General features: G+C 34.1%; 1 protein-coding gene across 7 annotated transcripts in view; it reads right to left on the bottom strand.

Annotated features, from left to right (window-relative positions):
* Positions 1-24,371, bottom strand: part of LOC118748757 (optomotor-blind protein) — a 341,761-nt gene that overhangs the window by 267,408 nt on the left and 49,982 nt on the right. The gene's annotated exons all lie outside the window — the stretch shown is intronic.

Below are 24,371 nucleotides of genomic sequence, written 5' to 3'. Positions count from 1 at the left end.
AAGGTATATAACTATAATTTTAGGTTCAGAAGTGCAAAAGTAAACAAGCAAGTAGCATTGTTGGTAAGTAAAATTTTCTTAAGATTTATAATTTTTTTAATTTAGAATATAATGGAATCAATGAAAGAGACCTCAAAACAACTTAGAGCTTTTACGGTAAGTAAAATTCCATAAGGAGTTATATTTTTTTAATTCAAAAGTGAAATATATGTAAGCACAACTGGAAACATTGAAGGTAAGTGAAATTTTAAACAAATTTCTTTTTTTTTTAATTCAGCAGTGGAATTAAGGAAGCTAAGCAGCTCATTGCACTTAAAGAAAAAATTAGTTATTGGCCTTTCAAAATCAGGAATGAAATAATAGCAAAACTACCAGAAGCTAGTACTTATTCCTATAACAAAAGCTTCGGAATAACTTCGCTGGATTTTCAACTAGTAAATCCGCGAGAGAAGTACAGAAGATGACTATATATTCTACATTTATGGAAGATAAAACGTAAAGGACAGTTTATGCCTGCTTCCCTTTATATGACGCCGCTGAACATATACTTAAACTAGCCATAAGTGACAAGAAATTTTCACGCCTTAGTCGATTTAGTACACACATGCATATGCAACTCAAATGAAGTCTATCTCCTTGCATCATTTTTATTAAAGTCGCATGCTATGCCATATTCCCGTCAACTGCTTCCATTTTCTACAAAAATTTGTCACTACGACCTTCGCTGGCTAGTCACTGGGGCATAACGCGCCGGGTAGTTCAGCAGGGCAGCAACATACATAGCAACCGACATTCCCATACCTCAGAATTTTTGTAAATAATTTTTCTTTCTCTAAACATTTGCACTATTCTAACGCATGCGAAATGTTGCAATGGCGTGATGCTGCGTCGCCTTGGTAAAATTTTCATTCATTCATTCATTCATTCATACTCTCATCGTCAGCAGCATCTTTACTCATCAACAACTTGTCCTTCTACATATTTGAGACTTGGAAATGCACTTGAGCACGCGTGCGTTGAGCGTATTGTACTATATCTTTAGCTAGGTTAGTAAATTTCCTATGCCACAATGGTGGCAATGTCTTCGAAGGCAAGCAAGCAAGAAAGTAATAGCAACACATTTTTTGGCTTCAATTTTCATATGTTTTTTGTTTTTAATTTTCCAGCGTGCTGTAAATCCCTTTCCATTTCCTTCATTTTTAGATATTCGTTTTTGTTTCTGTTATGTTTCCAGTCTTGTAAGCCAACACAGCTGCTTGAGTGTTTGTCACCGTAAGATATGGGTGAATGCACCTTGCTCAGTGTCACTGTGGTAAGGACTTGAACTCATTAGGCTTGAGCATGGAGAAATTCAATACTTTTAAAGCTGCTTTACATTTGCAGGGACTGGCAAATCCATGGTGCACTGTAGAAAAGCCCAAAGCTTGGAGTTATATTGCGAAAAAGTGGCGTTTGAAAAAGGCTTTGAGCTTTGGATAGATCGATGGGAAACTATGCTAATTTCCGATTGCGTTTAATGACTGTCTCTTCATGATAGTCTCAATTAACTCCTGGCTTCTGGTCTTTGCAATGTGCATTAAAATGTTTATCTCTCATTCCATTCAACATTTCAGCGATTTCACTTTGTTCTAGTTCCTCTCCGCCTTCTCATACGCGAGAGGTGTGAAAATGCCTTAAAAGCTTCACGCCCACGACCACGCATTCAGTGTTGCAATATCTACGCATCTCTACTTAACGCCCTACTTAAGTACGCTCTCTTGCTCACTAACGGCGCACTCATCGCACAGTTGAACTTGTGAAACACTTAGCCCATACACGCACCCATACAGGCGATGCGTACAAAGTGTGCTCGAAAGCATAGACTATGGTTATTTGATGGGTGGATAAAGGGAAACGACTTTCTGTGAGAAATTTTAAGCTCAAAAATGTTAAATTCTAAAATGAGTAACAGGCCTCTGAAATATACAATTTAAATTGCTAATTTCTGTAACTGTGCTCTTACGCACTCATCACCAGTTTTGCTGAGTTTTTAGCTGCCTTTCACTTTCTGCGTTTACTTTGAAAACAATTTTTTCTCCTCCGCACCTTATTGGCGCCTTCAAATATTTGCTCGTATGTTTGTTTGTGGCATGACTAGCCAGGCGTCCGCCATTTTCACTTGAAATATTTTTAGCTGTTTTTTTTTTGTAGTTCGAAGTTTTAAAGCGCAAATATTTGCGAAATAGTTTTGCCGGCGGCAGAACTTTCTAAGCCAGACGAGTACGAGTTGCCTTGGCGTTGGATAGGAGCTTTGCCGACCCAAAAGCGGCGCTCCTATTTAGCACACAAAATGACGGTGCTTCTCAACTGCTTTCCCAGCAGCCTCAAGCTGCCTCCCTTTTCCCGCCTCTTTCTTCTCACTCTCTTACTCTCCCTCAACTTCCCTAAGGGCTCCTACCGCATTTTCAAATGTCTCGCAGGCGTCTCGCGGCAACGTAAATTCACTTTCCGCCAACAAATAATGAAAAAAAAAACACAAACAATAAATGTTACAACAACTATGCGAAAATCATAAAGTTAAACAGCAATGTAAAATAAAAATTATAAAAACAAAAATTGCGAAATTGAAGTTGAGTTTGCGAAAAGTTTTGAAGTGCAACAGACGAGCCAAGCGCGTGCTTGTTGCAAGTTGCTTGCCTGCTGGCTGCCGTGAAAATTCCCCAAACGCGCGAAAACAGCACCAGTGAAAATGCCTTACAACAACAATAACAACAGTAAAAACAAAAAGCGCATGATTAAATTGCGTATGTATGCTACTTGCCACATGCAACATGCTACCACAAAATGTAGTAACTTGATATAATGAAAAATCCAGCAACAACAACAACAACATCAGCTACGAAAGTTGAGTAGAAGAAGAAGAGGTAGAAAAAATATTCACAGCGAAAACAATTACCGCCTTTCGTGCAACAACAACAAATAGCGCTACAGTTGCCCCAAAATATGCGCTACGCTGTTTACTTTAGCTGGTCTACTAAAAAAGTTGCACGGCGCGTAAAAAAATTACAAAAAAAAAAACCATTACATCCTTATGCAACCCCATGTTGCACAATTGCGCCGCTGCCACCCAGCCGCCCAGTTAATTTTTTGATGACGCACACACGCGCGGGTGAGTTTACAGAACTGTGCTTGCGTGCTGTGGCGTTAAAACAAATTTACAATTTACACAGCTTGCAACAACTTGTGGTAAGTAGTATGTACATACATATGTACTTGCAAAGGACGCATATACCAGATGCTTGCAACGCAGTGGCAGTAAAAATTTTACAAAACATTAAGTGCTGCATGCATAACAAAAACGAAAAATATTGCCAGCAAAATTAAATGCGCAAAATTTTTAATTTACTTTTGCTTGTGTGCAACAACAAATTTTGTGGCGTTGTAGCTGTTGCTAGTGTGCATTGTTGAATTTATGCCGCGAAAAATTTGCTTTAATCAACTTATTACCTACGATTTGCACTTTGCGCCTTGCCGTGCGTGCCACTTTGACTTGCCACATGCACAATTTTTGTTGTTGCTTTCTAGCCATTTATGTACTGTAGAAATCTGTGCTATTGCACGCATTACTGCTTGCATTAACATACTTCATTGCTGGCAAACTTTGCAAATACAAATTAAACTTAATTGAGTCACTGACGTTGCAACAATAGTGCGATTTAAAGCACTTTCTGGCGAATTTATTGTGGAAAGTTGGCTGTAGTGCAACAATAACAAATGTAAACAATGAGCTAGGCTGAATGCATGTGAACTGAAGTGGTTTGTAGCGCGCCTTAATGTGTTTGTGGCAAGTTGCAACATATTGTAAGGTAGTATTTTTATGCAAAATATTTAACCTTTAAAGTAACAGAGTTGACTGGAGGCAAAAAAAATGCGTTTTCGTTAAAGTTGCAACATGCAAGATAAGTGATATGCATGTTGCAGGTATGAAAACTCGTGTTAAAAGTGATTTAAGCGTTTATGCTTGAGTTTTGGGAGGCTAGTAAGCGTTTTGAAATTAAAAGGCAACTTGCAACATACGCATTCAAACTTGCAACATGCCTAAACTGCAATGGTTTTCTTCATAAAAAGCATTGTTTATCTTTTTTGAGCACCTACGAGCCTATAACAGATATATATATGTGGCACTGTCCAACTTGCAACATGGTAAAAACCACGTTTTCGCTCATGCTTATGTAACGTTCTTGTTTCGTTTACCAAAATTGGACATGTTGCAATGCAAAAAGTAGACTTTTCAAACAAGACGAAACTTGCAACATGCCACAAAAAATTTGTTCGCATGCCTGCGAAATATAATAATACGAAAAGCAAGCATTTTAAACCAAAAGCAACTTGCAAAAGACCTAAAAATAGCTTGTTCCTTAGCACTTCTTTTTCTAAAAAAATTTAGGAGCTTTGCTTAAAAATTCTAAATTAACTCGCGCAACACTCCGCATATGTCGCACACTGCTAGAAAGTGTTTCGGGAAATTTCACGCGAGCTAATTCGCGCCAAAATGTGTTGCAAGTTGACAAGCTTTGATCTTTCGAAGCGCAAATATGCGCCTGCAACCAAATATACACAGTCCAAGCAATAAGCAACGGCAAGTAGCATACACCAACACAAATACAAGCAATTAACATGCAAGACTCAAAAACTCGTATGTTGCTTGTCGCAACAAAAATCACACACACACACTCAATTAATGACGGCTGACAATGACAATTTGCCAAATGCATAAAAGGCAGCAAAAAAAAATAGTTGTCATCTACAAGGCACAACGGTGCCCCTTGCGAATTGCAACAATCACTTGTGCGCGCTTTATTTGTACATTGATTTGTTGCACATAATTTTTTATTGCATTTTTGTTGTTTTTGTATTTGTCTATAGCACAAATATGATTTTAATTTTACGCTATGGCGCATTGACGACACATTTTGACACGTTGCACGTTGCGCGTACCGCTGGCTTGTCTTGGTACAGCCACTATAGCTAGCTGTTGCCGCCGCCGCCGCCATGCTGTGTTGCAAGCGGCAAATTTCGCGCCCCCATGCGCTCACACTATGCATTTGCTGTGTATGTTGTAGCGCGCGCGTACGTTTGACAGTTGTAAAGGCAATAAGAATTGCACTATCAACAACAACAGTAATAGCGACAACAACAACAGCAACAGAATAGGCGCGGCAGCAATGCAAATATCGCAAATTTGGCATGGAAAATCCGGACGTGCCTTGTTAAATCATTTTCCCACCAGCAAGTGGTGAGCGCTTTGTTTTGGTTTTATTCTTTTAATATTTTTATATTTTTTTCCAACTCTTGCTTCTATGGAATTTTGTTGTTGCTGTGAATTTTGAAAGGCTTTTGCTGATATTATAAAATGATGTAGTTCTGCAGCTTCTGTTGTTGTTGCTGGTGTTTTTGCCTTTGTTGTTGGTTTTGTTGTCATTGCACTTAAATTGAATTTGATTTGATTTTCATAAATGAAATGCTAATTACTGCACTATTAATTGCCTGTGTTTCGCTTGCTGTTGGCGTTGTTGTTGTTGCTCGATGTGTTGCACTCGCTTTGATTGTTGTTTTTGCTTCAGTGAACGATGGTGATTTTATTTCGGTTGCTTTTATTGTTGATGCTGTTGTTGTTTCGACAATACCCTAGCAAATATTCCAAGGAGAGGTTATCTAAATTTCAAAAAAAAATGAACGAAATTTGATTACGCGATCGAAATCTCGAGGGTGGGTGATACAAATTTATCTTTCACCTTCACCTGGGTCGCCTATTTTCTTTCGATGCAAACTTGAGATACTTTGAGTCCCAAATACTTGCTAAAAAGTTCTTATGTTCTTCAATTTGTGACTTTATGTTCCATCCAACTAACTTCGAGGTACTTTTATACAAAAAATTTGTGGGTCTTCAATAAGTGGAACGGGGACACCCAGGTTTTGAAAGCTCTCTGAGACAACCAGACATTTTTTTGATCAAGCTTTTTCTCTAGAGAAATTCTCCCAAAGTAGCTGTCCAAGATCGCAGAATAAGACAGAAGAGAGTATCGAATTAGTGAAATCATCTTCACTAGACGATTATAAATGTTGTTCTATCCAAACCTTTCTTTATGAAAATTCCTAGACTGTAAGATTTCAGGAACACAGAACAAACCACTAAAAAAAATCATATTTCTGGTATGAAAATTCATTGGGAATAAAAAATCAAATGAGGCATATCCAACAATAGATATGAGAATTTCAGAACATTTCCAATACTTCTGAGGATATTCCTGCTACTAAAAGCACGAAGTACAAGGCTGGATACTATGGGTAAGATAGCCAGCTCATCAAAAGTTTTGTTTCATCAGGCTCGTCCTCCTAAGAAAGAAGAAATGGATTCACGCTTTGTTACTTCCAAGCAGTTCTAAGCCAGTTTTCAATAGTAAAAATAGGGGAACTCAAAATTGTTTTCAAGATAAGTGAGAAATATCAGAAATATCCTTAAAAAGAAGCCCTGTCTTCCATTCAGCCTTATTTGTCGCCGAAAGGAAAAATATTATTGCATTTTCATATACCTCTTTCCGATATAAAAGATCTCTCAAGTAAAAATCTTCTTTGCGTCAAAAACATACATACAGCATACAGCCTTACAAAAATCATATAAAAAGGTTTTTGGGAGAACAATTTAGCGCACTCAATTGAAAAACCACGTTTATTATCGGCTCCATTAACCACATTTACATAGACAAAACTGACACTTAAAAACAAGTCTTAAGTATGTAGTTCTGGGAGAAAGAAGTAAGAGATCTCAAATGCAAAGCCTCTTCGAGCTAGAAACAACGGTCGCTGAAGGTCTGAAGGTTTTCTCGAATAGAAAAAAATATCTCAGCTAAAGGTTTCCTCAAGATAACTCCAAAGCAATTTCTTGTAAAAAGCATTAACACCCAATCTATGAACACTTAACGTCCAAACTGTTGCGCAGAGATTCATAAAAGCCTCACAAGCATACCTAGAAAGAAAAGTATTCCCTAAGATAACAACATCCAGTCGTTGTTTACTTACTTATTTACTCCGATGACAAGAAAAGCTGTCCCCTTTTTGTTGGGTGAAGAAGCTGGAGTTCAAACATGTGTTTGAGGTAGCTTAATGTTTTAACTAGCTTTATCTTTCTCTGATAGAAAGAACAATTCACACTCGAATATTTTAGAAACAATTCTAAAGCAGTTTCTAAGAAAAAAAATTAGAGATCTTAAAGACTGAATGAATTCAAAACACTAGTTTCGAAAGGAAATAGAGCTCTCAACGAGTATACCTAATAGCTAGATGCTAGCTCTACTAAACTCGGAAAAGATAAAAACTCAAGCTCTGAATTTTCCAAAACATCTCCAACGTAGCTCTTGAACGAAAAAGTAGGAGATCTCTGCGGGTAGAATTAGAACTATCTGTTACGGGCTCTATGTATTTTAGCCTCATTTATCTCTAACAGAAAAAAAAAGAATTTGATACGAGGAGAACTTAGACTTCTTAATACAATAATAGACTTCTTTTGAAATCGCAAAACTCGATCCAAAAACACCTTATATAAAACTAACCTCATTTTCATAAGCAATAAAGAACAACACATGTGTTTCGACCTCCAAAGGACTTTCAACGCGAAAGGAACAATTTTATTGAAATATACCTATTTTGAAGTTAAAAATATCAAGTGGGTGAAAGATTTAGCTTGGTTTTTTTTTTGTTAATGGATGGCAATTCTCATATTGCTTGTTGGCGTTTTCGACAGGGTAGGACTAGGATTTGACAAGGGATGATGGCAGTTCATTTGCGAATGAAAAATGTACTCCACTTAAGGGGCTCAGGCTAGTGAAGTATATTTTTCGAAGGTGCCTCTATAGAAGATCTGCATGTGGACTTCTTAGGCTTTTACTCAAATTTTTAAAATATATTTTCATAAAGCCGGAACACACTCGTAAGGCTTTAAGTTTTGAACTTATTTTCCCTTAGATTTGTTTTCAAAAGTAATACAAAGGGGTTCATAAATTAGTGTAACCAGTACGTAAGTGGTAATTTGTAGTCCCAAAATTAAACAGAAGGAACTCTGAGAGCTATATCGACATTTGAGAGTCTACATGTTCTTCAAACCATTCAAAAATTATGCACCCACCAGAAAGTCCTCAGTCTTTTTCGAATTTAGAGTTTATAGCTAAACACTAGCATAGCACTAAGCTTTATAGTTAATTTTTTCTACACAGCAGCCTTGGAGGGAAATCACTCGCCCGATTATTCAAAAAATACTTTTGTGGCCTAAACCCATCCATGGTTACTTGCTTTTTTGTACTGAGGGTTCAAAGTTGTAAGTTTTTATGGTTTGTGCTTAAACTTGTTCTAGGTCTCTCGACCTTTAAAAAGGCTAACCACATTCAAGTTCCTACACATTAGTATCTAAGCTTATCAAGGTCGTTTAGCACCTTTTTTTATGTATTATAAAAAAACGCCTTTAGGAGTATGTATAAGAGCCGACATACTCGCTAGATACACTCAGGGTGGCAACCAGTTGGAGAGACAAGTTTCCTGAGTGAATCTCATATAGGTATTATTTCATAAGCTGTTCGAGAATTAACGCTTCGGGGAAGGAAACCATAACGTAAAACGACTGAACACTAAAAATCTGCACTCGCGCGCTTATCTAAAACAACCCTTGGGATATACGCATTCATTGAAAGTCTATTTCACTCACATATATATGTATATATGCACGTTTGTAAATTAATTACAAATATTTCCATTCATTAATTTTAAACTAAAACTTTCAATTAACTGAACAGAGTTCAATGCAATTTAAAAGCATAGTTCAAGAAACTTTTTATTGAAAGTTGTAAATGATTTAAGCAGCACATATTGAAATATCTACGTAAGTACTTGATACGAGTTAATAGAAGTCACCAACCTTCTCATTTATTACCCAACCAAAGCTCAGTGAACAAACACACACGCGCTAAAATGTGTAATTTGCGAAAAAAATTGTACACGTGTGTATTTATGTATGTATAACTAAGTAGTAGGCATTATTAAAAAATAATAAAAAAATTTACAACTTTCACGCGCTTGCGGCATAAAACTACATAAACCTAATCAGAAAAGGTTAAATGTCTAAGCACAAATACGAGTAATGTTGGAGAGCAGCGAAAATAATAAGATATATACTGACTTGTAAGTGAGTTATTAAGCAAATGAGTTGGGGGGGAAAATGTAGAAAACCAATTAAAAATCGTATGGGGAAAAGTGTAAAACAAAACAAAACGGTTAAGGTAAAAATTACAAAACTATGCGTACCAGGAATGGACGCGTGTAAGATTTCAAAGTGCCACAGTGCACTGTGATTTGAAAGGCTGTCCTTTGAAAGTAAGATTTGAGATGCCATATAACACAGTTGGATAGTTATTCAATATCGATTTTCAGACAGAAGAATCGGCAGACCTCCAGGAAACAGCAGGCCGATAAAAAAAAATTTTGAAAATGGAAAGAACTATGCGATCTAAATGGCTGAAATGATTTTACAGAAAGCAAGGCTAACCACAAGAAGACTCCAGAGGGGGCTAATGAAGACAAACTTGAAAATCATCTCTAAAATAAATTAAATAAAAAGAAAAAGTCGATAGCTCTTAAAATTATAACACTCTCAGCAAAGTATCTTAAGGAAACAAAAAGCTTCAAAAACGAAAAATTTCACCGAAAATCAACAGGAAGGAGTCTACCAAAGATTTCATATATGGCAGATCTGAAATAAATTGAATTTTCCAAGCGGAAATGCAGATCAGTTAAGGAAAGGAAGGATTAAATGGAAAAATAAAGCTTTGCTGCCACAACAATGCGAACACGAAATTCCGACAACGAACGTAGGTAATCATGGTCTCGTAAAGAAATCATATCCCAAAAAACAGTAAAAACGAGTGGCTACCAAAAAAATAAATCTATCAAACCCCATATCTATTCGAAAGTGTAGCGTATTGTAAGAAAATGTAAAACCCAACGCAGAGAAAATTAACATCAAAACAATGAGGAAGACTAGAGCGGGAACACTACATACTGATGTAGCTAGGTGAAGATAAAAAACTCAAGCCAGCCATTTACGATGAATTACAGACGAAGTTGAAAGAATGGACAGACCTTTTGCCAACCACAAACCTAAAGCAGCTATGTAGATCAGCGACTTTAACTCACCCACCAAAAAGTCTTAGGTATGCACCTGTGGCATCAAGGTCATCAACTGTGATTGACAATGGTGAAATAAACATAAACATCTCGCCACCAAACTGTCTCAAGAAAAAGCCGAAACGATGACAGAACTAAATGGCATAAACATTGGATAGCCTAGCTTTAGAATATGGTTTATATAAGGCGGTGATTCATATGCTCGAAACCCGAAAAGTTAACATTGGACGGCAACTGAACTGAAGGCCTTAAGGAGTATATATTAAATGCGGACAAGCTGGGCAAAAATTAAAGGGCTGTATCTGGCTCGCTAAGTGATCTATGCACAAAAGCTTCTCGAACAAAGGAATATTTTACAAGCGAATTGTGTATAGATGTTAAACTACCGACGCGTTCCACTCACTCAATTGGTGGGCGAAAACGATTACGGCGCAATTATAATTCGTGAGTATTATAAGCAAAAAGGCTGCGGATTATAACATCCAGAGAAAGGGTAACAGCGGTCAGTCAAAAAGTATAAATCCATATTTACAAAACTCCACAGGGAAATGGGTGTTTACTCGGAACTAAGTGGATATGTCTTTAAACTTTCAACTGCCTGATTTCTTTCAGCATTTTTCAGGCTCAACTGGTATCTACTTATCTGTAACATTGACAGCTAAAATATCAGGACGCACATCAAAAATCGGGGGAGAAGTTCGGCCAAGCACTTAGCAAAAAAAAAAAATGCCAAGCTATTGCTTTTAAGATGAATTTTAAGTGGATTCTTTCAATACATTTTTTTTTTGTTTTTTACTATTTCCGTATCTTAACTTTTTTTGTGTTTATTTTGTTTATTGTGTTTCACATTTCATTTTTTTTTCTTTTTTTATGGTTAAATACTAACTAAAAAAAATTCAAACAAAAATATTTTTTGCTTAATATATTTATTAGTTATATAATCTTGTATTTTTGTTATTAAAATTTTTTTTCACATTATTTTGGTTGGTACGGTTTGATTGTTTGCATTCTTTTTGTATTTTCCTTGTTTTAATTTGTTATTTTATTTAATTTTATTGCATTTTATTTTTAATTGGTTAAATTATCGGTTTTGCCTTTTTTAGCTGAATTATTTAGACATAAGTTTTTATTTTTTCATATTTTAGTCTTTTAACTTTTTTCATTTTGTTTCAAATTTTTAATTTTTATGGTTTGCGACGTTTTTGAGTTTTATATTCTTTAGTAATTTTATTCTTTTTTTTTATTTTTGTACTTTAACATTTTTAACTTTTTATTTTGGTCGTATCATTTGATTTTTTCATTATTTTTCAATTTTAATTTATTTAATTTTTAAATTGGTTAACTGAATTAATTCAAAATTTTTTGCAATTTGTTTTTTTTCTAGTTTTCCATATTTTCGTTTTTCAAATTTTTTATTTGTCTATCATCTTTATTTTATTTCATATTTTAATCGATTTTATTTTATTTTTTTATTCTTTCGCGGTTAACAAGTTTTAAAAGAAAAAAGTTTAATTTATTTTCTGTTTAATTGTCTAGTACCTTTATTTTATTTTAATTTTTTCTACAAATTTTAAAATTTTCTATTACTAAACAGTTTTTATCTATTGATTTTGTTTCGTATATTATTATTTCCTATTATTCTAAAATTATTATGCAGTTTTTTTTATTATATTTATTTTGTTTTTTATTGCGCTATAAAATACCTTAATCAGTACCTGCTGTCAATTTAATAACATTTCTCAACATGCCACATTCATATAAAAACAAAAAAACAACACAGAAATACTCAAATTAATAGCCTTGCCACCGTTGACACCATAAAATTAAAAGCATAGAAAATCTTGCAGCTGAGCGCAAAAATATTAACAACCACATACATTTATACATACAAACTTAAATAAATATACTTCTGAGAATTGCATGTAAGTAAGTACATACATACAAATATACTTGTTTTTCATTGTTTCGCCAATCGCATTGAGTAACAACAACACAAGCAACTAACTAAAACAGTAACAATTGGCAATCGATAAGCGTGGAAACGAGTTGAGCGCTCAGTAGAAATGAAGCAAAATGCGCTTCAACAGCTGAGGTGTTGCCAGGCGCGGAACGGGTTGGTTGGGCTGTGTTCGGCGACGTAGTGTATGGCGTGGCACAGACGCTTTGGGGCGGAATTGCGCCGACACCTTTGCCGTTGACCGCACATTAATACTAATTAATGTCAATAGTAATAAAACAAATGCTATGCATAAGTAAAAAACAACAATAATAATAAACATTTTTGCATGTATATGTGCACAACGGCAGAACAGCACTAAAAAATGGGTAATAAAAATTAAATAAAACTAAATATATTCAAAAAAAGAATCAGCATGTAATAAAATAAAATTGTTATATGAGCATTGTAGCGCGCTTCACTTACACACATACATACATAAATACATTCGAGGTGCCACATAAAAGAACAACAATTGAAAATTAATTCGACAACGTTGCATGAATAATTGTGCGCGTTGCGGAAAATCCCAACGTCGGGAAGCGAACAAAAAATGCGCGGCTGCGGGACGGGTACATAAAATAATTTGCACAAACAATCGACAGCTGCATGTGCGGTGTGTGGCATAGTGAGTATATGTACTCGTACGTGCAACACATGCGCGCTATGCCACAAGCAACAACTGTTGTAATTAAAATAACAAAAAGTTGTAAATTTTTATAAATTTATGCAGTTGTGCACAGATATTTTTTATTTTTTTCTTTTGATTTTTTCTTTGCAACATTGTTGCAAGCGAGCATGTAATAAAAAATATTTTAAAATTTTGAAAATTTGTTGGAAATGCAATTAGTACACGCAGTTTGCGGCGGCGAATTGGCTTTATTACACAAATTTTTTGTTAGTCGTGTATTGTTGTTGTTGCCGCCACATAGTGTTGACTTCATTTATCTGTTGTTTGCTTCGATTTTTCTATTTTACACTATGCAACAAAGTGTGCAGCGCGCGAGAATCCGCATGCCAAAGTGCTTCGAGGTAATTAAAAATGCGCTCAAGAGCAAGAATAACAACAATAACAACCCTCACTACTACTTATGTACATAAAACAATCAAATCATAAATGTGCAAGCGCTGCGAAAAAGTTAATGGAACAAAAATCACCGTTACACCGTTGTTAAAGTATAAATTTGCTATTGTTGCTGAATTGGTTGTTGTTGTTGTTGTCGTTGTTGTCATGCACTTGAAAGTCATTTGCGCGCTCGCGGCAAGTACCACACAAGTGCATACAACTACAATTATTGTTTTAATAAAATTCGTAGAAGCAATACCAAGTTGTTGTTGCAATTGTTATTCTAGCTACTCCCGCCACAGCGCTGCTCTCTTGAAACGCCTGTGAATACCTTTGAAACATACACATATTTTTAGTATGTAAGTACATACGTTTGTAGAACCGCCTCAACAATTGCCAACACTTTTGTGCCAACAAGCTCTGGGTGCGATAATTGTTGCAAATAGCAAAGTAGCCACTAGCACACACACACACACACACACCTGCACTTTCATTGCATATATGTACATATATGTATATACATACATGCATACATATGTACCAATGATGGACAGACAGTCGACTAAAAAGACAGCAAAGCGGACAGGCTGTGGCATGTAGAGTGACAGTGGCTGGCTGAGAGGGGGAGACTTGACCATTGACGGACAGCTGTGTGTGTTTTAATGGCGCGTCAACGGGGAAGAGAAGACCACATACATATGTATACGTATATAAACATCTATGTTCATATAGCAAGTAATACGGCTGGCGGGCTTACGAACAGTTAATAGACAGCCCGGCACATTGCCAAGGCGGTAGAGGAGTTTGACAGGCGCGTTAACGGATATTTTTCGTGTTCAATCTATTTTTTAGAAAAATTTAATTTTTTGAATTGTTGACAATTCTAATTTTATTTTATCGCCAAAATTCACTTTTCTTAGTATCAAAATTTGTTTGCCAATAATTTTAAGTTTTTTTTTTTGAATTCCAAAGTTTTTTAATTTTTCTTTAATATTCAAACTCTCCTTTAAAAAAAATCGGGTCATAAAATTACCATGTGTATTTAGTTTATTTTAGCCGCCATCGATTCGCCAACAGTTAGCGATTGGCGAAACGAACGAAATCAATGAGGTGCCTACAATTAAAATATGTATTAGAAAATACAATCCACTAAGTTTTTTTTTAATAACTTTTAAATTCATACACTGGAAGCGGGTAGCGAGGGAAAAAATGTTAAAATTGTATTTGAAAAGAAAATTGAGCTTAAAATCGCTTTGATTCACAAAATGAACAAAGAGGGTTTAAGTGTTATTTCCAAAGTTTTTAATTTTTTTTTTAATTTTTTTACAGACATACAATTTTTTATGTTTTTCCGTTTACTTATATTTTACTTTTTTATTTAAAACGTTCAAATTTTTTTTAATTTTCTCGCGTTTACATTTTTATATTAAAATTACTTTTGTTATTCCACTACTTTTCTTTTTAAACTTAGATACTGTTTAAATTTTAAATGCATTTTTTTATAATTTTTTAATTATTTAGGGATGTTTTTTTATTTCTGTCCAATTCTGCATTTTTCTATTTCTTAAAATTTTAGGATTTAACTTTTTCTAACATTAAGGACTTTTAGGTTTTTTTCTTTTGATTTAAATGTTTTTTAATATATATTTTAAGATTTTTCGTTTTTTTTTAATTTTTTGATTTAAGTATTAGGGTTTGGATTTGTATTGATTTTGTTCTTCCAGTCAAATTATAAAGTGTATTTTTTATAACAATTATCAATTTTTAAAATAAGTTTTTGTTATGTAAAATTTTAGTTTATCATATTCTTATATTTTTAGTTGGGTTTACATTTTTTTTGTATAGTTTCTTAGTGCCCTTGTCTCAAGTAGGTTTAAAATTTATCTGCTCTTCAAACAGCAGATAAATTTAAAAGGGGCATAGATTTTAAAACCAACTCGAAAAACGGCCCTTAGCAGCGACCGAAAATAACAGTTATTTTTTTCGATGTTATAAAACTCCACGGCAAAATATTGTCGTAGAAGAAAATTATCAATGTTCCCTTGATCCCAGGACCTACTAGATAAGAATCCTAGACTCTTTTTATATTTCGAACTTTTTAGGAAAAAGTCCAATAATAACTGAAAAATCCGGACTTTTAGTTTTGTAGTCCAGTAATAACATTTAAACTTGGCCAAATATTGTTTAAGGCCGAAATAAAAGTCCTTTCCTAATAATAAACAAACTGCTTATCCAATTTAAACAAATTTGGTATCAAATAATTTGTATGTATGTTACCGCAAAACTTTGAACCACGTTAACTGATTTCGATAATTCTTTTTTCATCGGAAAGTGTGGTCCCATACTAATTTTGTTTAGATCCGATAATTTTTATTTGAAAATTGGAGTCGGTTTTGTTTTTTACTTAAACAATTTTTTTTACTTAAATATTTTAGTCCTCTTTTATTTGATACAAAATTATTTTATTTCAAATAAAATAAAAGTCCAAAAAAAACTTTTTTCTAACGACTTTAATTATAAAATTGATAAAAGTTCGGGTCCTTGCCCTTTATACAATGTTCTGACCGACAACGAAAACACCTTGAAAATGAGTTTTGGGATTGTGGGCTGAAGGCTGTTCACACCGACTGTTGGTGTTTTCGTTGATATTTCTTACATCCTTTGTTTACAGTTTTGCTGCACAAATACAAAACCAAAATACTTTTCCTTCAATTTCTTTTCATTAACAAGCTTTTACTTCCATGCTTATTTTATTTTGGTCAGCCAATTAACAATAAATCCGAAATGGCGTATTAAAGATGATAAAATATGACTTCCATTTCGATAAATAATCGAAAAAAACTAGTGCAGACACCGATTGGATTGAGTGGAACGTGAGTTTTCAAGTAGTTTTCAGCGAAAACTTGTTTTGGTTTGACAGATTTTACATTGACGAAAATACAAGTTTTAGGTCGAAAACCAGTTTTAGCAACGAAAACATGTTTTCGATGTCGGTCAGAACATGGTATTAGTCAATTTAGTTTTTAAGTTTTTATAATTTATATAACTTTTTAATATATTTGTTTTTAATCTGCAATTTTTCTTACATGTTTTAATATTTTCTCGAATTTTATTTTAAGTAAATTTTTTTGCTCTTATTAACTTTTCATTTTTTCTTTACGTTAGAAAATGTTAATTAACTTATTTTAAACTTATGTACTTTTAAAATTTAAATTGTTTAGTTACTTTTTAAGTTTGTAGTTCTTCACGTATTTTAAATATGTTTTATTACACCAACTTTTGATTTTATTTTTTTTTTTCAAATTTATAAAAAAGCAATTGTAAACTTTTAAGAAACTTATACAAATTTTTGTACGATTTCTTATCGATTTTTTCAATAATTGTAAATTTTTTGAAATTTAAAATTATTTTGGACTTAAATTAATATAGATATAAGATTTTCCTACATTAAGCGATTAATAGAGGTCGAAAATACACCTTTTTAATCCAAAATATTCTCAAAACTTTTTTAAGCTGGCACTTCCGTGGGTTTTTTAGTCCAAATTTCAAATGAAGCTATGTATGTGAACAAGTCTGCCTGTGGGGAGAGCAACACATTCACAGAGATTATGTTATTATTTTACTGAGGTGATAGCGAAGGGAGCAGTGATCCCTGAAATACCCACTGAGAGTTTGGAGGTCCTCTTTATCTAAACTAAGAATTTTCTAAAGCCGCTTAGCATGCCTCTACTCTGGATATGCAATAGATCGCCTTTTTTGTTTACCCAGTTGTTGTATCCTTGTATGTGCTTTGGTCAGCGCATAAAATGTTTCCGAACCATGGAGTGCAAGTACTACGTTACATTCATGTCTTTCATGCCGCGATACCCAGCCCAGTAGGTCTGTATTCTTGGCTCCAAAAGCGTTTTTACCTGACGCTAAACGACCTGATATACTCAATGCATTTTTAAGCATTCTAAAACATTCTAAGGCCACAAATTTCTATGGCATAAATCTCTGCATGAAAAAATGTTTGGGTAGATGCCCATTGGTAAAAATTTTTCGCTGTTTGGCTTAAATATATCAACCCTGTTTTACTATTTCCAATTTTTGATCCATCTGAATACCGCAAATCCTCATATGGATTGCCTGTATGCCAGGGAGCGTTATTGGCAGCTGTTTAGGTTCTCCTGCTTTCACTAATTTTTTAGAGTTTTGAGGAGCAGGGTTTATTAGGTAAATTTTTCGCTATTGGAAGAAAATGGCGATTTGAAAAATTTTAAATTTTTATGGAGATCTCACACTAATCAAAACTGGTGGTGATAATGTTAGCAGTTTCTCTAAAAAAAATTACCAGATATCCAAAAACACGGCCGCTTAAAAACATTACAAAAAAAGTTAAATATAAAATTTGTATGAAACGCCTTTTTTGGCTTCTGCAGGTCTCATTTTTAAACGAATTAAAATGTTCTTTTCTTGCAGCATACAAAAGACTGAAAATTGAAGATTTAAAATTTTTATTTGACAACTTTTTTTTATTTGAAAAAATTTTTTAAATTTTTCAGTATATATACTTAGTTTTAAAAACTTTTATTTTTATAACTTTTTATTTCAAATTCGTTAACTTTTTAACTTAAAATTTTATAAAAAAAAAAATTTTGCCCACCCACCACGCGTTTTTTTTTTAAGTTTAATCTAATTGTATCGTCATTTAAAATTTCTTCTCATTTTACTTGCATATCCTCCGAAATTTTTGCACGTTTATTAACATTTTTTCTGCAAACAACTTTTATTTATCTCACTTATCTTCACTTTTTTTGCACACATTTATCTACATATTTGCTTTCCTGCTTAATAATTTACTCACTTCGCATTTTCACGTTTATTTCTCTACTTTTTTTTCGCACAAACATTACTTTCATAACTAACGGCGACAATCTGTCTTTTCGCGCTGTTTAATAAAAATCGAACAAAAATAGCACAAAATTAAAACTGCACGCAAATTAAGATTAAAAATCTCGTTTACTGTTTGTGCGCACCAAATATATTGTAATTCAAGTGAGTAAACTGTTGCAAAAATGACATTCTTGAGCAAGCAAAAACGACAACAAAAAATTTAAATAAAACAGCACACAAATGCTAGGAGAACTCACCGAAAGCTTATAAATTAAAATACTTTAACAAATATTTAAATATTAGCTCAACAGCTGCAAACGAGCTACGGCGGCTACACTTTCGAGTACTCGTAGAAAAAGCGAAAGTGAAGTCATCCCAACGGTAAAGCTGATAAAAACCTGGCAGCTAAAATTATGCAAGTGCAAGATAATGCGAGCTAACAGCGAATCAGCGAAATTAATTATCTTTGCATTCAAGTACACTGACAGTAAACAACATTTCTAAGGGTTAAGCTAATTTTGCACAGGTCAACTCATTTTTTTTTGCGCGGCTGCCCAAAATTAAACTCCTTAATTGACTTGCTGCTTCGTTTATCTGGCCATGGAGATTATGTTGCTGCTAGTCAAACAGACAGCAGTTGGCCATGAACTGTGCAAATTTCTTATTTATTTTTTTTTGCAAATCGCTTGAGTAAATATATGCTGCCACGTTTGCTTGGGAGCGGTTTTATCTGGTTTTTTCTAGTTTCTGGCGGATTTTAGGTTAACTAGATTATGACAGTTGAGCTGCTGCGCCATTTTTTTCTTATCAAAAGAAAAAAAATTAAATAAATTTATAGAAAAATGTCGATCCTTAACAAAAAATTTGTATGAATTTGCAGAGTAGTTGTAAAACAAGTCTTAACCCTTTAGAAGACAACAAAGATTAAAAATTGATGAAGAGAGAGAAGCTTCGTAAAAGAACTTTGAAAAAAAGACTCAAAAAAGAATTTTTTGAAGCAAGAAATAAAATAAGCTAATAATATATGCTCAGAGAGCACTTCTACTGTATGGGCATCCATATATAACCAATAGTAAGCTTTAAAAAGCTTATCCGGTGGTCTTGATTACCCTTTTACTAGGCCAATATTGGGCTTAAAAGAATTAAAATAATCGGGCTAGCCAAGCTTTTTCAAGCTTTCAATAAATTGTATGTGGGCACAACGAGCGTGAAAACTCTCTAGTCGTTAGTGTCTGAAATAGAAATTTCTTTGATAAAATCTCAAGTAGCACACCGATGTATAACTAGGTGTAAATTTGGGAATTTTTGTACAATTAATCAGATTTATACCGAAACTCGTAAATTTACACCAAGTTAGGCACCAGTGTGCACCTTGAGATGACGACCAAAGTATATCCAATGTAAACGCTTTTAAAAGCTTTTGTTAGATTTTACATGACACAAAGGAAAAGCTCTTTCTTTTCGCTTCGGGCTAAATTAGTAACGACTAAATTATATGCGGTGGTGGAAGCTTTTTAAAGCTTCCGGTTGATTTTATATAGTCCAAGCTCCCTTTAGCCCTTGTTGGCTTAAGTAGAGGGTTTTTTGATTCAAAATGAGTCCCGTGAGAGAAGCTTTTAAAGACTTCCGTTAGACTTTATGTAAGCAATCATGAAGTAAAAGCTCTCTCTAGTCGTTGCGGGCTTTATAAAGTCACAATTAAACGTACTATTCGGTGGTAGCAGCTTTTTAAAGCTTTTATTAGATCAGGGCGCACATAGCGTAAAAGCACTTTCTAATCATTTTTGGCTTAAACAGAAACTGTTTTGATACAAACATGAGCACAACATTTCCCGTGTGAGCAGCTTTAAATAGAATTTGAACGGCCCTATGCAGAGTAAAATCTCTATCTGATCACAATGACTTTATTTAGAGACTTTCTTTGGTAAAAAGGCAAAAGCTCGGTAGAATAGACATGAAATCAGCGGTGAGCATTACCATGTACGCTTGCAGAACTTTTTTAAGCTTTTTTTTGTACAATTGATATGGACAAGCACAGACTGAAATACTGTTATAGAGTTAAAGCCTAGACCTGATCTAAAAGCTCTAGGTAATATTAGGTTATGTTAGGTTTAATTGACTGCGAGTGTCACCCGTTAGCACACCCAGGCCCTTAGATTTTGAACGCGTTGTGATACCACGCGAACCCTTCCACTCAAACCATCGTGTGGATTTCGCAAAACCCAGAAATTCCCGTATGCCTAAATCAGGTATGTCGGTTAGGTCTTCGATAAATCCTAAACCCATGAGCTTTCGTCTTCTTCTACACAGTATGGAGCATTCGTATGATAGGCGACGCATGCTCTAGAAGAGCCAAGAAATTCCGAACGTTCTAAAAACTGCATAATGGAATTACGTTAATAAAAAATATTCGCTTTGTTAAGTACTTATATCAAAGATCCTCAAATAATGATAAAGAAACTTATTAAATACGAGATCCAAAATAAAGTGGTCTTACTGCGACCATTTCATACAAGAACTCAGAGGTCGGAAAAGAAACTAAATATTTGCCTATACTCTCCCTATTTTTAGATCTCCAAGGAAACAAGGTGTTGATATCGAAAACTTAAAATAAGTTCTAGATAAGTGGATAACTTAGAAGACCTTATAAAAGCATCTTTAAGAATCGATTAAATTCTCACTTTAGCTTGAATGCAACCAAGGGATCGAAGAGTACGCTATCTCACGTGGGTCGGGTTTGTGCAATCAAATTTACCCGTATAAACTCGGCGAAGAAACAGAACTACAGCGCATCTTTAAACATCAGATAATTTGTGGTACAACTGCGGCGAATGTGCGGCACGAGCTGTCGCTTGTCAGGCGAGTACAATAACCACTATACCATCGAGGAAAACCAATAACTATTGGTAACAAGAAGACGAGGAATATCAATCTATTCTAACCAAAAAACGATGCATTTATCACGAAATGCTAATCTGACCACGAAACTATGGAGAAATACCAACATATTTTAACCAGGAAATAGGAAAGTTATCGAGAAATACTAATCGCCATTCTAACCAGCAACCAAGCAAGGAAATTATCGAAAAACAATAGTAACAAAGAAATGAGGAACCTATACCCATACTAGCTAAGTGTAATAATCACTACACCGAAGGAGAAACAAAAGATACAAATTAATCAGGCTTGGGATCAGGTGATGTTAAATGTAATAACAAAATTAAAAACCATGACAGGTGAAGAATTTCACTCGAAGAATTTTACTTCAAGAATACACTTGCTTTGTACAATTATAAAAAAGATAGTCTATAGCCAACTACATAGATAACTATTAAGTCAAACCATCTTTCAAAGAAAAAATTTCCGAAGGCGTTTAAGTAAGTTTAGAGACGGATCACAATGAAAATGTGGACACATGACATTATCGTACGGCGAGGTAGATTTCTACCTAACACAAGTCCTTAGCGGGCATGAATGCTTTAAGGCCTGCCTCCATCGCTTTGGACATGAAAGCTATACATACTGCGACTACTGTGGCCCTGAGGAAATAGAAGATGCGGAACACGTACTCTTTTCATATCACCGATTCAGCACTCAGAGAGGAATACTCAATGAACGTTTCGGCAGCGTAGTTACACCCGAAACACTAGTCCCACAAGCATTGCAGGGCCAATACGCTCGTAAAGAATTTAAAGCCACTTCTACCCTAGTAGAACGGCAGGCGATGAATAAGAAGCAGCCACATTATATTATCTGGCTCAGGCCAGATAAAAAGCCCGTTTTCCTTGAAAAGTAACAGCATGAAGAGGGCGTACCTCTCAAAACACCCGGACATTACTAGACTTAGAAACGTACTTCTTAGTTGTAAAATACCAATTGGGGGGGTAGGTTTATTACCAAACCAAGACAAACCGTGAGTGAATTCATGTGAACTTTTTGCTCAAACCGCCTCCTGACGAAATATGAAATAAAAAATGTCCTTTGATTTTATCCTTTTACGGACGATTTCTACTGAAGCATTCAACGAAAAGAGTGCTTTAGGCTTCTGGAACAATACATATGTATACACCAAAGACAAAAGTTTCCTGATTGGGCTGAGAGGTAACCTAAAAAAGGTTTATTAACTGAGATAAACTCAGTGTTGCCAGAGAAAAATTTCGTTTGGAGCTAAAACGGTCGAAAAAAAGAGCTAAAAAGAGCTAAATAATACTAATAGTAGCTAAAATGAATTGCTACATATTTTTGTTTTGGTTGACCATTTATTGACGTCAGGTTGTTTTTACATTTTCGGCAATTTTAATAAAAACGAATTTTATAAGTTTAAGTGCTGAAAAAATCGTTTAAAATCAAAATAAGGTGCATATATTACGAATTCGTTGCTATGATGGCACTTATAACAGTGAAATAAAAATTCTTTACAAACTGTTAAAGTCTGTAATTTCAGATATTTAAATTGAATAATTTTTTCGCAACATTTTTCTGGAAAGTTTTACTTCCAGCTCTCCTTAAAGGTAAAATTAGTAAGGTAAAACAAAATCCGCTACCACAAAATGATCTTCTTCTAATAAATTTTTGAATACTTTAACCTAGATCCAGGATTTATGGTGGATACACTGCACCTCGAAATTTTACATTTTATCAACGCTTAAATTTTGGCTTATATATACCAAATACAACTAAAACTTTTTGGAGCTAAAAAGTGCTAGATAAATTTGAAAACAGCTAAAACCCAATTTTCGGAGCTAAATAGAAAAATAAAGAGTTAAATCTAGCCCCAAAAGCTCCAAAATGGCAACACTGGATAGACTATGCGGGTGCCTGCTTTTTCGAATACTTTTCTATGAAAATAGGTACCACGGCACGTGAAAAGGAGTTATAACATGCGAATGAATGGGGTTATTAGGAGAACAAGTCCGTGAATAGTGACAGTGTACTTACTCCTCGGATCGATGAACCGGCCGCCTAAATATTTTGTGGGAAAAAGCTCGATGCAAAAAAAAAACTTAAGTTTGTAGTAACAGAAATAAAAGAAACGATTTATTTCAACCAGTTTTGTCTATATTTCTTTTGTCTACTTAATATTTTTTTTTTATTTATAAAAGTCTACCGCATTTTATATGCAATTAACTGTATATAAATGTGCATTTCAAAATTTGTACGAAAATTATAACAATGCAAAAATATTAACCAAAATTTCAGAATTTTTAGAAAAATTTTAGGTACGCAATTTTATAGCCCATTAAATTACAGAAGGATAAAGTAGAAATTTCAAGTGGCTAAAAATACACTCGATTTTTTATAATTTTAATTTAATTTTTTTTTTTGCTGGCGGTATCACACATTTTCTGCCAACAAAATATGTTCGACAATTTGTTTATATGGAAGAAAATGCCCAGCATCGTAAAAACAAATTTCCAAAAATCAACAGTATTTTTCAGCTGCTTAAAACTTGCACTTTATCGTACTATTATTTAATGCGCTATAAAACTGCGTACCTATTTTTTTAAAAATTCTGTGTGAAGGTTTGAAATCTTGGTTAAAAATTTTTGCGTTTTTATAATTTTTGTACAAATTTTGAAATGCACATTTATATGCAGTTAATTATATATAAAATGAGGTAAACTTTTATTAAAAAAAAATTAAACATTAAGAAATATAGACAAAACTGGTTGCAATAAATCATTTCTTTTATATCTGCCATTACATCTGTTGACTTAAATTTTTTTTTGCATCGAGCTGGTACACGCTTAAGAATCATTAAACTCGTATACATTTAATTTCTGTCTCTTGTTTTGTTACTAATGAAATATTTTTTGCTTTAAATAAAAAATTAGGTTTCAAACTATATATTACTTATTATATGGGAGGAGAGCTTCTCAAACAATATTGATGCAATTTTTTCGTTTTAAACTATTGAAAAATAATGAATATCTAAACCCGAGACTAATCCCGGAATTGCGGGATTGTATAAACGCGATCCCGAAAATTCCGTGTTCGTACAAATCAAGAAAAAAACTAAGATCCCTACTACCAACACTTTGAAGTTGCTAAGCCGAAAGCCGCTGAAGCACTCCTACAGAAATAGACGGCATTTTACTTGATTTCAGAACTTTTTTTTTCTCAAAAAGAGCCAGCTGTTGGACTGCATTTTCGAACAAAGCCCCATCGTTTGACTCATTGAGCTTGTACACGGAATTTTTAGACAGTATCTCGGCATTCTTCGCC

Source organism: Rhagoletis pomonella, unplaced genomic scaffold (assembly GCF_013731165.1).
Source record: "Rhagoletis pomonella isolate Grant_MI unplaced genomic scaffold, Rhpom_1.0 Rhpom_scaffold_00013, whole genome shotgun sequence".
Lineage (NCBI taxonomy): Eukaryota > Metazoa > Arthropoda > Insecta > Diptera > Tephritidae > Rhagoletis > Rhagoletis pomonella.
The sequence above is the reverse complement of the archived record's forward strand: the minus strand, read 5'-3'. Positions and strand labels throughout refer to the sequence as shown.